The sequence below is a fragment of the Capricornis sumatraensis genome, chromosome X, assembly GCF_032405125.1.
Source record: "Capricornis sumatraensis isolate serow.1 chromosome X, serow.2, whole genome shotgun sequence".
Classification (NCBI taxonomy): Eukaryota; Metazoa; Chordata; class Mammalia; order Artiodactyla; family Bovidae; genus Capricornis; species Capricornis sumatraensis.
The window spans coordinates 114,061,781-114,078,446 of record NC_091092.1 but is presented as its reverse complement, the minus strand read 5'-3'; the positions used below and the strand labels follow the sequence as shown (position 1 = coordinate 114,078,446).

Sequence of the window (16,666 nt, the reverse complement as noted above, 5' to 3'; positions counted from 1 at the left end):
CTTTTTTCCAAGAGTCATGTAGTTGGAATCATGCAGTGTGTAGCTTTTTGAGATTTTTTTTTTTTAGTAATACACATCTAAGGTTCCTCCATGTCTTTTCGCAGTTTGAAAACTTATTCATTTTTAGCATTGAACAGTATTCTGTTACTTATCCCATTACCTGCTGAAGGACACCGATGTTGCTTTTTAAGTTTTGGAAAATATGAGATAAGCTGCTATAAACAACTGCATGCAGGTTTTTGTGTTGATGTAAGTCTCCAGCTCATCTGGCTAAACACCAAGGAGCATGACCACTAGATCACAGGGTAAGAGTATATTTACTGTTTAGTCACTTAGTTGGGTCCAACTCTTTGCCACCTCATGGAATATGGCCCATCAGGCTCCTCTGTCCATGGGATTTCCCAGACAAAATACTGGAGTGGGTTACCATTTCCTCTTCCAGGGAGTCTTCCCAACTCAGGGATCAAACCCATGAGTCTCCTGCATGGTAGTTGGATTCTTTACCACTAGCCTAAGAGTATTTTTCAGTTCAGTTCAATCACTGTCGTGTGCAACTCTTTGCAACCCCATAGACTGCAGCATGCCAGGCCTCCCTGTCCATCACCAACTCCTGGAGTTTACTCAAACTCATGTCCATTGAGTTGGTGATGCCATCCAACCATCTCATCCTCTGTCGTCCCCTTCTCCTCCTGCCCCCAATCCCTCCCAGCATGAGGGACTTTTCAAATGAGTCAGTTCTTCACGTCAGGTGGCCAAAGTATTGGAGTTTCTGCTTCAGCATCAGTCCTTCCAAAGAATACTCAAAACTGATTTCCTTGAGGATGGACTGGTTGGATCTTCTTGCAGTCCAAGGGACTCTCAAGAGTCTTCTCCGACATGACAGTTCAAAAGCATCAATTCTTTGGTGCTCAGCTTCTTTATAGTCCAACTCTCACATCCATACATGACTACTGGAAAAACCATAGCCTTGACTAGCGGACCTTTGTTGGCAAAGTAATGTCTCTGGTTTTTAATGTTCTGTCTAGGTTGGTCATAACTTTTCTTCCAAGAAGCAAGCGTCTTTTAAATTTGTGGCTGCAGTCACCATCTGCAGTGATTTTGGAGCCCCCCAAAATAAAGTCTGTCACTGTTTCCATTGCTTTCTCATCTATTTAGTTGGTTTCAAAAAAGACAATTTATTGAGGTATGATTGACATACAAAAACCTATACATGTTTAATTTATTGATGAGTTTGGAGTTAAGTCTACTCCTGTGAAATGACCACCACAGTTTATGCTGTAAGCATATCCATTACCTCCAAAATGTCCTTCTCTTCCTTTTCAAAGTTTATTTTTAATTGGAGTATAGTTGCTTTACCCTATTGTGTTGGTTTCTACCATACATCAACATGAATCCGCCATAGGTATACATGTGTCCCCTCCCCCTTGAACATCCCCCCACCTCCCACTCCTTCCCACCCTGCTAGGTTATCACAGAGCACCTGTTTGAGCTCCCTGCATCACACAGCAAATCCCCATTGGCTGTCGATGTTCCATATGGTAATGTGTATGTTTCAGGATTACTCTCAGTTTGTCCCTCCCTCTCCTCACCTCTGTGTCACCAAGTCTGTCCTCTATGCCTGCATCTCCATCCTGCCCCACAAATACATTCATCAGTGCTGTCTCCTAGATTTCATGTGTATGTGTCAGTATGCAATGTTTATATTTTTCTTTCTGACTTTCTTCACTCTGTATAATAGGCCCTAGGTTCACCCACCACTTTGGAACTCACTCAAATATGGTCTTTGTTATGGCTAAGTAGTATTTCATTGTATACATGTACCAAAGCTTCTTCATCCATTCATCGATGGACATCTAGGTTGCTTCTGTGGCCTATCTGTGGTAAATAGTGCTGCAATGAACATTGGAGTACATGTGTCTTATTCAGTTATGGTTTCCTAAGGGTTTATGCCCAGTAGTGGGATGGTTGGGTCATGTGGTAGTTTTATTCCTAATTTTTAAGGAAACTTCATACTCTTCTCCATAGAAAGAAGGAAAGTGAAGTCGCTCAGTCATGTCCGATTCTTTGTGATCCCATGGACTGTAGTCTGCCAGGCTTCTCTGTCAGTGGGATTTTCCAGGCAAGAGTACTGGAGTGGGTTGCCATTTCCTTCTCCAGGGGATCTTCCAGACCGAGGGATTGAACCCAGGTCTCCTGAATTGCAGGCAGATGCTTTACTCTCTGAGCCAGCCATAGAGGCTGTATCAATTTACATTCACACCAACAATGTAAGAGAGTTCCCTTTTCTCCATACCCTCTCCAGCGTTTATTGTTTATAGATTTTTTGATGATGGCCATTTTGAAAGGTGCCTTCTCACCCTTTATGTTCTATATCTGTGATAAGAACACTTACCTTAAGATTTGACCTCTTAGAGAGTGTACAATATAGTATTCTTAACTATAAGCTCTATATTATATAGTAGATCCTGAGAACTTACTCATTTTGTATAATTAAACTTTGTAACTTTTGATTAGTACTGAGAATTGGAATACTGCCTGCTGTATCAGTGAATAACAGTGTCAGTTATCAACAGTTGCAGCCACCACGGATGGTGAACCCTGAGGGAACACAGGATGTAAAAATACAGGATACAGGCCCCAGATTTCTGAAGTTCATATCAAAGGAATAATTTCAGTGAGCTCCGATTCTTGCATCTTTCCATATATGGAAAAGTGCTAAATTCCTTAACCTGGATTATCTGGTTTTCCTCCATTTATCATAATCTTTTGATATTCAGACTACCTGCCCTTTGCTGCAAAACTTCTATGTAACCTGGCTCCTCCCCTCCCTTCCTTGGAGCAGTTCTCTCAGGGTTACTTGAGATGCTGCCTCCTGGGTTGAAGTCCTAAAGGTTTATACCAAAGTGAACGTACCTGTCAACTTTTAGGTTGTGAATGTTTTTTTCGTTTATTTATTTTAATTGGAGGCTAATTACTTTACAGTATTGTAGTGGCTTTTGCCATACATTGACGTGAATCAGCCATGGGTGTACATTGTTCCCTTTCCTGAAGCCCCCTCCCACCTCCCTCCTGATCCCATCTCTCAGGGTCATCCCAGTGCACCAGCCCTGAGCACCCTGTCTCATACATAGGTTGTGAATGTTTTTTAAGTCTACAATTCCTTCTCATTCATCCTCCCATAGACCATGGCAACCACCACTCTACTCTCTGTTTTTTTGACCTTGACCATTATAAATTCTTCATATAAATGACACACAGTATTTGTCCTTCTGTGTCTGGCTTATTTCACTGTAGCAGAAGGTCCTCTAGGTTTATCCACACTTTCATAACTGGAGAGGTTAGCTTCTTTTTAAGGCTGAATGATATTCCATTGTATGTATATTTTGCATCTTTTTTATCCATTCATCTGTCACTGGACACCTAGGCTGCTTTCCTTTCTTGGCTATTATGAGTAGTGCTACAATGAACATGGGAGTGCAGAGCTCTCCTCGCGGTCCTGATTTCAATTCCTTTGGATAGTAGTGGAATTGTGGAAAGTATTATGTGTTATTTTTGATTTTTTGAGGAACTGCTACACTGTTTTCCCTGTAAATTGGCTGTACCAATTTACATTCCTACCAGCAGTGTTGAATATGTATAGTTTACTAAGAAACCTGCAACTGTCTTCCAAAGTGGCTCTACCATTTTGCATCACCACCACCGAGGAATGAGAGTTCTTGTTGATTCACATCCTTACCAGCATTTGGTGTTGTCAGTCCTTTGAATGCTGGCCATTCTGAAAGGCATGTCATGGTATCTGCTTTTTTTTTTTTTTTAAATTTGCAGTTCCCTAATGGTATATGATGTGGAGCATCTTTTCATATGCTTGTTTGCCATCTGTGTATCTTCCTTGGTGAGGTATCTATTCATATCTTTTGTCCATTTTTTATTAGAAGTTAGTTTTCTTCTTATTAATATTAAGAGTTCTTTGTATATTTTAGATTAGAGCCTTCATCAGATATGTCTTTTGCAAATATTTTCTCCCAGACTATGGCTCATCTTCTTGTTCTCTTGGTGTATTTTCATAGAGCAGAAGTTTAAAGGGAATGAAATCTAGATTGTCAATTATTTCTTTCATGGAGCCCCATCACTTTTTTCTGCGGTGATATTTTGTTGATTGGCTTGCTATGTGCCACATGGGATCTTAATTCCCCAACCAGGGTTTGAACTCACACCCCTTGCACTGGAGGCATGGTTTTTGTAAAATTTTAGCTTTTATATTTTGTTTTGGGATATAGCAAATTAACAATATTGTGACAGTTTTCAGGTGAACAGTGAAGGGGCTCAGCCATACATATACACGTATCCACTCTCCCCCAAACCTCCATCAATACTGCCGCATAATACTAAGCAGAGTTCCCTGTGTGATACAGTACATCCTTGTTGCTTATCCATTTTAAATAAAGCAGTGTGTACATGTCCATCCCAAGTCCCCTAACTATCCCTGTCCCACATCCTTCCCCAGCGGCAACCAGAAACTTGTTCTCTGAGACTGAAAGTCTTTCTATTTTGTAGTTAAATTCATTTGTATCATCTCTTTTTAAATTATACATATAAGATATGTCATATAATATTTCTCCTTCTCTGTCTGAATCACCTCAATCAGTATGATAATCTCTAGGTCAATCATGTTGCAGATTGGCGGTTGCCACAAGAAGGGGTTGCAGGGTGGATGAAATGGGTGTAAGTGACCAAATGGCATAAAGATTCACAACTTTCACTTACAAAATAAAGAAGCCTTAGGGATATAATATACAGCATGGTGACTGCAGTTAATCATTGTTGTTAAGTCGCCAAGTCGTTTCCTACTCTCTGCAACCCCATGGATTGTAGCTTGCCAGCCTCCTCTGTCTTTGGAATTTTCCATGCAAGGATACTGGATTGAGTTGCCATGTCCTCCAGGGGATCTTCCCGACCCAGGAATTGAACCTGTATCTCCTACATCAACAGGCAGATTCTTTACCACTGAGCCACCAGGGAAGCCCATAGTTAATAATACTGTATTGGACATAGACTGGCGATTCGTTTCTTACATGATAGTACAATGTATGGCAAAACCAATACAGTATTGTAAACTAAAATAAAGTAAAAATAAAAATTAAAAAACTGCTGTATTCTATATGTGAAAGTTCCTGAGAATATTATTTCCTCCTGAGAGAACATATTTTTTTTTGTTTTAATTTAAATTTATTTATTTTAATTGGAGGCTAATTACTTTAAAATATAGTATCAGTTTTGCCATACATCAGCATGATCCGCCATGGGTGTACATCTGTTCCCCATCCTGAACACCCCTCCTTCCTCCCTCCCCGTACAATCCCTCTGGGTCATCCCAGTGCACCAGCCCCAAGAATCCTATATCATGCATTAAACCTGGACTGGCGATTCATTTCATATATGATATTATACATGTTTCAGTGCCATTCTCCCAAATCATCCAACCCTCTCCCTCTCCCACAGAGTCCAAAAGAATGTTCTATACATCTGTGTCATTTTGCTGTCTCGCATACAGGGTTATCATTACCGTCTTTCTAAATTCCATATATATGCGTTAGTAAACTGTATTGGTGTTTTTCTTTCTGGCTTACTTCACTCTGTATAATAGGCTCCAGTTTCATCCACCTCATTAGAACTGATTCAAATGTATTCTTTTTACTGGCTGAGTAATACTCCATTGTGTATATGTACCACAGCTTTCTTATCCATTTATCTGCTGATGGACATCTAGGTAGCTTCCATGTCCTGGCTGTTATAAATAGTGCTGCGATGAACATTGGGGTACATGTGTCTCTTTCAATTCTGGTTTCCTCGGTGTGTATGCCCATCAGTGGGATTGCTGGGTCAGGAAGAGGAACCAGAGATCAAATTGCCAACATCTGCTGGATCATGGAAAAAGCAAGAGAGTTCCAGAAAAACATCTATTTCTGCTTTATTGACTATGCCAAAGCCTTTGACTGTGTGGATCACAATAAACTGTGGGAAATTCTGAAAGAGATGGGAATACCAGACCACCTGACCTGTCTCTTGAGAAATCTGTATGCATGTCAGGAAGCAACAGTTAGAACTGGACATGGAACAACAGACTGGTTCCAAATAGGAAAAGGAGTACATCAGGGCTGTATATTGTCGCCCTGCTTATTTCACTCATATGCAGAGTACATCATGAGAAACGCTGGACTGGAAGAAACACAAGGTGGAATCAAGATTGCAGGGAGAAATCTCAATAACCTCAGATATGCAGATGACACCACCCTTATGGCAGAAAGTGAACAGGAGCTAAAAAGCCTTTTGATGAAAGTGAACTTGGAGAGTGGAAAAGTTGGCTTAAAGCTCAACACTCAGAAAACAAAGATCATGGCATCCAGCCCCATCACTTCATGGGAAATAGATGGGGAAACAGTGGAAACAGTGTCAGACTTTATTTTGGGGGGCTCCAGAATCACTGAAGATGGTGATTGCAGCCATGAAATTAAAAGACACTTACTCCTTGGAAGAAAAGTTATGAGCAACCTAGATAGTATATTCAAAAGCAGAGACATTACTTTGCCGACTAAGGTCCATCTTGTCAAGGCTATGGTTTTTCTTGTGGTCATGTATGGATGTGAAAGTTGGACTGTGAAGAAGGCTGAGCACCAAAGAATTGATGCTTTTGAACTGCGGTGTTGGAGAAGACTCTTGAGAGTCCCTTGGACTGCAAGGAGATCCAACCAGTCCATTCTGAAGGAGATGAGCCCTGGGATTTCTTTGGAAGGAATGATGCTGGAGCTGAAACTCCAGTACTTTGGCCACCTCATGTGAAGAGTTGACTCATTGGAAAAGACTTTGATTCTGGGAGGGATTGGGGGCAGGAGGAGAAGGGGACAACCGAGGATGAGGTGGCTGGATGGCATCACTGACTCAATGGACGTGAATCTGAGTGAACTCCGGGAGTTGGTGATGGACAGGGAGGCCTGGCGTGCTGCGATTCATGGGGTCACAAAGAGTCGGACAGAACTGAGCAACTGAACTGAACTGAAGGCAGTTCTATTTCCAGTTTTTTAAGGAATCTCCACACTGTTCTCCATAGTGTCTGTACTAGTTTGCATTCCCACCAACAGTGTAAGAGGGTTTCCTTTCTCTACCCCCTCTCCAGCATTTATTGCTTGTAGACTTTTGGATTGCAGCCATTCTGACTGGTGTGAAATGGTACCTCATTGTGGTCTTGATTTGCATTTCTCTGATAATGAGTGATTTTGAGCATCTTTGCATGTGTTTGTTAGCCATCTGTATGTTTTCTTTGGAGAAATGTCTATTTAGTTCTTTGGCCCATTTTTTTATTGGGTCATTTATTTTTCTGGAATTGAGCTGCATAAGTTGCTTATATATTTTTGAGATTAGTTGTTTGTCAGTTGCTTTATTTGCTATTATTTTCTCCCATTCTGAAGGCTGTCTTTTCACCTTGCTTATAGTTTCCTTTGTTGTGCAGAAGCTTTTAAGTTTATTTAGTTACCATTCATTTATTTTTGCTTTTATTTCCAATACTCTGGGAGGTGGGTCATAGAGGATCCTGCTGTGATTTATGTCAGAGAGTCTTTTGCCTATGTTCTCCTCTAGGAGTTTTATAGTTTCTGGTCTTACATTTAGATCTTTAATCCATTTTGAGTTTACTTTTGTGCATGGTGTTAGAAAGTGTTCTAGTTTCACTGTTTTACAAGTGGTTGACCAGTTTTCCCAGCACCACTTGTTAAAGAGATTGTCTTTTCTCCATTGTATATTCTTGCCTCCTTTGTCAAAGATAAGTTGTCCATAGGTGCGTGGATTTACTTCTGGGCTTTCTGTTTTGTTCCATTGATTTGCATTTCTGTCTTTGTGCCAGTACCATACTTCCTTCATGATTGTGGCTTTGTAGTAGAGTTTGAAGTCAGGCCGGTTGAATCCTCCAGTTCCATTCTTCTTTCTCAAGATTGCTTTGGTTATTCAAGGTTTTTTGTATTTCCATACAAATTGTGAAATTATTTGTTCTAGTTCTGTGAAAAATACAGTTGGTAGCTTGATAGGGATTGCATTGCATCTATAGACGGCTTTGGGTAGTATAATCATCTTCACTGTATTGATTCTTCCAATCCATGAACATGGTATATTTCTCCATCTGTGCATGTCTTGTTTGATTTCTTTCACCAGCGTTTTATAGTTTTCTATCTATAGGTCTTTTGTTTCTTTAGGTAGATGTAGTCCTAAGTATTTTATTCTTTTCATTGCAATGGTGAATGGAATTGTTTCCTTAATTTCTCTTTCTGTTTTCTCATTGTTAATGTATAGGAATGCAAGGGATTTCTGTGTGTTGATTTTATATCCTGCAACTTTACACTATTCATTGATTAGCTCTAGTAATTTTCTGGTGGAGTCTTTAGGGTTATCTATGTAGAGGATCTTGTCATCCGCAAACAGTGAAAGTTTTATTTCTTCTTTTCCAATCTGGATTCCTTTTATTTCTTTTTCTGCTCTGATTGCTCCAGCCAAAACTTCCAAAACTATGTTGAATAGTAGTGGTGAGAGTGGGCACCCTTGTCTTGTTCCTGACTTTAGGGGAAATGCTTTCAAGTTTTTGCCATTGAGGATAGTGTTTGCTGTGGGTTTGTCATATATAGCTTTTATTATGTTGAGGTATGTTCCTTCTATTCCTCCTTTCTGGAGAGTTTTTATCATAAATGGATGTTGAATTTTGTCAAAGGCTTTCTCTGCACCTATTGAGATAATCATATGGGTTTTATTTTTCAATTTGTTAATATGGGGTATTACATTGATTGATTTGCATATATTGAAGAATCCTCGCATCCCTGGGATAAAGCCCACTTGGTCATGGTCTATGATCTTTTTAATGTGTTGTTGGATTCTGATTGCTAGAATTTTGTTAAGGATTTTTGCATCATGTTCATCAGTGATATTGGCCTATAGTTTTCCTTTTTTGTGGCATCTTTGTCTGGTTTGGGTATTAGGGTGATGGTAGCCTCATAGAATGAGTTTGGAAGTTTACCTTCCTCTGCAATATTCTGGAAGAGTTTGAGTAGGATAGGTGTTAGCTCTTCTCTAAATTTTTGGTAGAATTCAGCTGTGAAGCCGTCTGGGCCTGGGCTTTTGTTTGCAGGAAGATTTCTGATTACAGTTTCAATTTCCGTGCTTGTGATGGGTCTGTTAAGATTTTCTATTTCTTCCTGGTTCAGTTTTGGAAAGTTATACTTTTCTAAGTGCCGGGTTCCAGCCCCAGTGGATCCAGGGTAATTCGAAGGGGAGACAGAATCGGCATCCTAGGAAATCACATATTTAATTACAGATAGAGAGAGAGATTAGAAACGGATAGTGTAGTAGGAAATATTAGTGGAGAAAAAGAGGCTGAATAACTTGGTTTACGTGGGATACCAATAAAATTCCAAGACAAGGAATTTGTGCCATCTACGTTGGGCCACTGGCACCACTTGAATATCGGAAGGTGCCCCTCCTTGGGCTCCTTCTCGTGTGGAACTTAAAAGCCGGGGCAAGTAAGTAGACGTGGCGAGCACCCACGCTCCAGATGGGAATTCAGCCAGAAAAACGGGGAGTAAGAAAGAACGACACGGGGGAATCACTCTTTCCAGAAACTGATCCCATCTCTGTATTTTTTAGGTTTGCTTATATACCTTTTGTTACACATAGAGACACATGGAAATTTTAAAGTCATGCGGGGGTCAGCAGTCCTGACCTTTATCAAAATCAGGTGCTTCACATAAATGTATAAAAAAAGGTCTTAGGGGTTTTACATCATCTTCTGGCCATGAGGCCTGCTGACATTTTACGACCCTTTCTTTCTGATAATGGTCAGTTAACCAGAAAACTTATTTTTTCCAAGGGTGTTTTTTTTTTAAACCAGGCACCACCCTCTGAAGGTAGCAGATAAAGTTGCATTCCTATAGGGTGAGGGTGTAGTGGGTTACAACTAAGAAAGGAATTTATTTAACCTAAGGTTAACATGATTAATCTTAAAGGTTAATACTTATTTCTCCTATATGCTAGTTTTATTTATTATAAGGGCAGGGAATATGGAGATTTAACAGCAAACATCAGCCCAACAAATGAAAACCCTTCACCAATGTTCCCCTTAAGATCTGTTTAGTCTTAAGATACTGATAAAGTTACATTTCTACATAGCAAGGATGCAGTGGTTTATAACAAAGGACTTAAATTTTTTTTTTAATAAAAAAAAAGAAAGATCATAAAAATAGTAAAATTATATCTAGGACTTTCTCTGGTGTTGTTGTGGGTAGTGTGGGGTCAGTTCATTTTCGGATAGTTCCTTGGTCCGGCTTATATTTCTCAAGATCTATAGGCCCCTTCCTATGTAGTCAGTACTAACGACAGGGTTTTAATCTATTGCATCTGTCACTTCCAAGGCGGTTCCCTCTGTTTTAGCTTCTGTTTGCTGGTCTCTTCAGTGTCTAATTTCCACCCTGACACAAGGGGGCGGTGGTGGACACTTTTTTAGGCTCACTTGTTCAGTCTCACTGTGGGGAGGGAGGGATGCTGCAAACAAATAACACTGGCGTGTGCTTGCAGTGTCTCAGCCACACTGGGCCTGTCCCCACTCACGGCGCGTGTGCCCTCCCTGCCCACACTGCTCAGGCTCTAGGTTGCTCCGCCGGGAACCATCCAAGGCCGGCCCTGGGTTGCATGCACCTCCCAGGTCTAAGTCGCTCAGGTTCAGGCACTCGGGTAGTCCTCAGAGGCGCAGACTCGGTTGGGCCTGTGTTTTGTGCCCTTCCCAGGTCTGAGCAGCTCAGGTGATGAGGTGTTAGGTGAGTACGGTCGCTGCAACTTATCTCCTCCCCCATCCCTGCTGCTCGGTTTCCTGGGTTTACAACCAGCGCACCTTTGCAGACAGATGTCCAGAACCCCAAGAAGTCTTAGTTAGCAAAGAAGCCTGCTTGAGGTTTGGTAGATAATGTCTCTCTGGGACTGCGATTGCCCCCTTCCGGCTCCGGCTGCCTGTCACCAGAGGGGGATGGTCTGCAGCCGGCTAGTTCTGTTCAGTCCTTTGTTCTGTGCACAGGCCTGGTGGTGTCTTAGGGCTTTTCGCATGGTAGCTATCCCACAGTCTGGTTTGCTAGCCCAAGTTACTTTCCTCAGATTGCCCTCGGGGCATTCAGGCCAGATCCTTACTCTAAGCAATACAGCCCGCGCCTCCCTGCCCAGCCCCCGCTTGCTAGTGCCAGGTGCAGGCGTCTGCGCTGCTTCTCCACTGGGTGAGTTACCGTTGGGCTCGTAATCTGTGGGTTTTAATTATTTATTTATTTTTCTTCCCTGTTATGTTGCCCTCTGTGCTTCCAAGGCTCGCCACAGACTCAGCAGTGAGAGTGTTTCCTGGTGTTTGGAAACTTCTCTTTTTAAGACTCCCTTTCCGGGATGGAGTTCCGTCCCTACCTCTTTTGTCTCTTTTTTCATCTTTTATATTTTTTCCTACCTCCTTTCAAAGACAATGGGCTGCTTTTCTGGGTGCCTGATGTCCTCTGCTGGCATTCAGAAGTTGTTTTGTGGAATTTACTCAGTGTTTAAATGTTCTTTTGATGAATTTGTGGGGGAGAAAGTGGTCTCCCTGTCCTATTCCTCTGCCATCTTAGGACCGCCCCAGAATATATATTTTTAAAGCGAAGTATAGTTGTTATGGTCTTCCCTGGTGGCTCAGATGGCAAAGAATCTGCCTGCAATGTAGCAGACCTGGGTTTGATCACTTAGTCAGGAAGATCCCCTGGAGAAGGGAATGGTTACCCACTCCAGTGGGTAATTCGTACTTGGAGAATTCCATCAATAGAGGAGCCTGGCAGACTACTGTCCTTAGGGTCAAAAAGAGTTGAACAAGACTGAGCAACTAACACTTTCACTTAATCTTCATAGTTGATGTACAATATTTTATGTTTCAGGTACATGACAAAGTGATTTGCAGTTTATAAAGGTTATGTTCCATTTATAGTTATTATAAAATATTGGGTATATCCCCTTTATTGCAATATATCCTTGTAGCTTATCTATTTTTTACATATTACTTTGCACCTCTTAATCTTCTATCCCTGCCCTTACCCTCCCCCTTGCTGCTCTCCACTGGTAACCACTACTAGCTTGTTCTCTGTATCTGTGAGTCTGCTTCATCTCCTTAGTCTGTTTTATTTTTTAATTCTCCATATAAATGGTATTATACAGCATTTGTCTTCCTCTATCTCACATATTTCAGTTAATATAATACCTTCCAATCAATCCATGTACTTGAAAATGGCAAAAGTCCATTCTTTTTTATGACTGAGTAATATCACATTGTCTGGATCTTTTCGAATTAGTGGGTCTTTTTTTTCATTTTTAGCAGTAATTTAAAGTTTATTCAAGCTTTAATGCAGGTTATTCTGACTTTAAGGTGGCATCACATGGCATACTTCTGAGTACATTCCTGAAAAATTCTTTTTACTTATTTCTGTTTTATAGATCTGTGCAACCTCTGGTACTGGGGAGGCTATCATCTGGGTTCTGATCGCATAGCAGGGAACAAATGGACACCAGAACTCTAGAAATCGTGAAAGCAAGAGACCACAGTGATCTTAGAGTAGCGAGCTGAGTGCTGCCATTAGTGTTCATGTCTGGATGATAAATTCTGTTGCAAATGCACCCTTAGGTAGTGTGAATGGGTAGTCTTTACGGAAATGAATAGTCAAAGAGAATATACTGCCTCGATATGGGCTGCCATTCTTTTTCATAATTGTGATTTGCCAATGAAATGTATCATCCCCAACTGGACCTGCAGAATATTGTGCTGGACGGTCACTGGCCACATCACTAAGTTCCTTATTAATCCATTTCAGTGCCACAGTCTGTGCTTTTTGTCTGACTCCTCACTGTCTCAGTGTGTGCTGAAACGTCCAGCTAAACCTCCTGATTATCTGGTGGCTGGGAAGGACTATCTCTTCATCTCACACTGGCTCTGCCAGACACAGGTGCCTTCTTAATAACCAGGGAGGTTGGACTGGGGAGGGCTCCCTGGCAGAGAGTAGATGAGGCTGGAGGGGAAGGGGAGACGAGCAGTGGAAACCCTTAGACTCAGACAAGCATCGAGTACCTGACAGAGACCATCCAAATTAGTGGGTTATTTTTTTTTTCAGATATACACCCAGGAGTGGGATTGCTGGGTCATTTGTTTGGTCTGTTTTTAGGTTTTGAGGACCCTCCTTACTGTTATCCATGGTGGCTGCACCAATTAACATTCCCACCAACAGTGTACAGATCTTGTCCACATGTTCACCAGCATTTGTGACTTCTCTTCCTTTGGGATGATAGCCCTTCTGATAGGTATAAGATAATACCTCATTGTGGGTTTAATTTGCATTCATACGATGATTAATGATGTTGAACATCTTTTCATGTGCCTCTTGGCCATTTGTATGTCTTCTTTGAAAAATGTGTATTTAAGTCTTCTGCCCATCTTTTTCTTGATTGTTTTTTTTAAACTGTTATGTCAACTGTTTATATATTTTGGATATTAACCCCTTATTGGTGATATCATTGGCAAATATTTTCTCCCATATAGTAGGTTGGCTTTTCATTTTGTTGATGGTTTCCTTTGCTGTGCAAAAGCTTTTAACTTTAATTACCACCCATTTATTTATTTTTGCTTTTATTTCCCTAGTTTTAGGAGACAGATCCAAAAAATATTGTTATGATTTATGTCAAAGAGTGTTCTGCTCATATTATCTTCTAAGAGTTTTATGGTTTCCCCTCTTATAGCTAGGTCTTTAATCCATTTTCAGTTTACTTTTTTATATGGTGTTAGAGAATATGCTGATCTCATTCTTTGAGAACTACATGTCAAAGAATGAGATTAGAGCATAAGTACAATTTGGTAATGTCAGAAAACTAAATGTGCTTTTACATTTGAGCCAGTAATTCAGTGTTTCCAGAAATTAACTTTGAAGAGACATCCACAACCATAGGAAAATACGTAAATGTCCATGCACGTTAATTGAGGCAACATGATATATCCACAGAGTGGAGTACTAGGAAGCTATAAAAAGGAATGAGTACAATTTTGTAAACTAATAAGGGATGCTTCCGTGATAGATATAGAGATATATAAGAATGTGGGAGTTTGGGGCTAATGTCAATGATACCAAGTCCAGCGCCTTCCCGTTCTGGTATGAAGAGGCCTGGAGAGCTGAAAGAGAGAGCCAGAGCAGGAGCTGCAGCCAGGCTCCTACGGTGCCAGGGCCAGTGCACTTTCCGGAGCATGTCCAAAGCTCCTCCTACCCCTAGTGAAGTCTGAGCAGATACTTCACATTGCATTTCAAGAAAGCAAGCAGTCTTCCAACTAGCAGAGGGCCATGGTGGGGCTAATGGAAATTCAGCATATAACGTATTTGTCTTCCTATACAATATGCACAAATTGGAGACTTTTCTTTTTTCTGATTTTAAATGTTGTTCCTTTTAATTAAAGATGTGTTTAGCTTCAGAGTCCAAGTATACTAATGGCACAGCTCCCACATATACTGCAGATTATCAAGTTGAAAAATAAGAATTTTCGTATGACCTAGCACAGAATGAAATCCATGAATCATTTCTTGTCATTCAGAATAAGACAACATAATATTGGAATATGGATTTTTTTGGGAAAATGGAAACTTTTCCACAGTGAAGTCTGTGTGATTATCAAATATGGAAAAAAATCTTAAGAGGTATTCACATCTTGATTTGTTTTGTTTTAGTCTTTCTTTGTAAAATTGAAGTTTATTTACCTGGATTAGCTTAGCTTATTTAAGAAGGTGGTAGAAGTGAAATCCCAGTAAAATTGCTTTCTTGCACATGTGCACTATAGTTGTTCAAATATCAACTTAGCATCTGCTCTTTAGAAGGCTTCTGGTGGTTTTGCCCCACTCCAGTACTCTTGCCTGGAAAATCCCATGGAAGGCTGCCGTTCATGGGGTCGCTGAGGGTCAGACACGACTGAGCAACTTCACTTTCACTTTTCACTTTCATGCATTGGAGAAGGAAATGGCAACCCACTCCAGTGTTCTTGCCTGGAGAATCCCAGGGACGGGGGAGCCTGGTGGGCTACCATCTGTGGGGTCGCACAGAGTCGGACACGACTGATGTGACTTAGCAGCAGTAGCAGCAGCAAGAAAAATAAACTGAACCCCTTCTTATAGAATTCTAGAGTCTAAGAGCAGCGTTCATATAAAGTAGCTGGTGACCTGAGATCTAGGGGCCCAATAAAAATGAGGTGTAAGGAGGTGAGGGGATTGAGGGCTTCCTCATGAGGAGTCTAGTGTAAATACACTGAGGCAAGGTACTTGGAGACTTTAGGGCAATAAAAGTCTGGCAGTGGAAGGTAGTTTTAAGTTAGGCTACATGGCGAGCCCACCAGGGAGGCTATGGAAACACTGAATAGGGGTCAGACCCTCAGATGGTGGGTCTCAAAGTTGAGAGACTTAAGCCTGGAATGGAAAACTACCCTGAATGAACTACCCTTCATTGTTTTCCATGTAGCTGTCCAATTTTCACAGCACCACTTATTGAAGAGACTGTCATTTTTGGTTTGCGAGTATTCTGTTCAGGATTTGCACCTATGTTCTTCAGTGACGTTGGCCTGTAATTTCCTTTTTTGGTGAATCTTTGTCTGATTTTGCTATCAGGGTGATGGTGGCCTCATAGAACGAGCTTGGGAGTGTTTCTTCCTCTGCAATTTTTTGGAAGACTTTGAGATTGATAGGTAATAACTCTTCTCTGTTTGATAGAATTCACCTGTGAAACCATCTGGTCCTGGACTTTTGGATATTGGAAATTGTTAAATCACTGTTTCAATTTCAGAACTTGTGATTGGTCTGCTTACATTCTCTATTTCTTCCTTGTTCAGTCTTGGAAGGTTGTACCTCTCTAAGAATCTGTCTATTTCTTCTAGGTTATCCATTTTATTTGCATATAGTTGTCTGTAGTAGTCTCTTATGATCCTTTGCATTTCACACGAGTGTGTTCTTAATGAAATCAGCCCTGATTACCTTGGTGTGGTGAGAGCATAGAGGTAAAATGAGGGAGTGTAAAACAGGAAAATGTGGCCCCCCTGCCATAAGAACATACTCTGAGCCCTGGTTAAAGGAATTTCATACAATTGGACACATTCTGGTATTTCTTCACTAAAAAGGCTAGTCCTCTTCTGTATGTATGAGCCAGAATAGCTGGGAGGTAGCATTGAACTGCTTATAAATGTGTGTGCGTGATGTTAAAAATGAAATTTTACCAGGAGAAATAACCATTGGTTCTGGTCTTAAAGGTAATGGGCTACATAGAAGCCTTGGGATTGAATGTATTTCCCCTGAAAATTGCACAGATATCTAGATTTGCTTGTCTGTGTGTGATCTCTGCTGGAGTGGTAAAATGTTTTGGTCATCTACCAGAAAGATTAAACCCCAGCATGCTCAAAAAGGAAGTGAGGAAATCAGTGTTTAAACACGTGTGCTCCTGAGTTCTTCTCTCAAACTCAGCTCTGGCTGAGTTTAAGACAGCTTCCTCTTTCACTTTCTTCAACATGATGCAATCACTCTTTCACCCTCTGCCTCACTAGGTAAGTTTTTCAAGGTAGAGGGTGAGA

General features: G+C 40.9%; 1 pseudogene; it reads right to left on the bottom strand.

The window, feature by feature from the left end:
• Positions 1-12,457: 12,457 nt before the first annotated feature.
• Positions 12,458-13,271, bottom strand: LOC138071869 (ubiquitin-conjugating enzyme E2 D3 pseudogene; annotated as a pseudogene).
• Between the last annotated feature and the right edge of the window lie 3,395 nt (positions 13,272-16,666).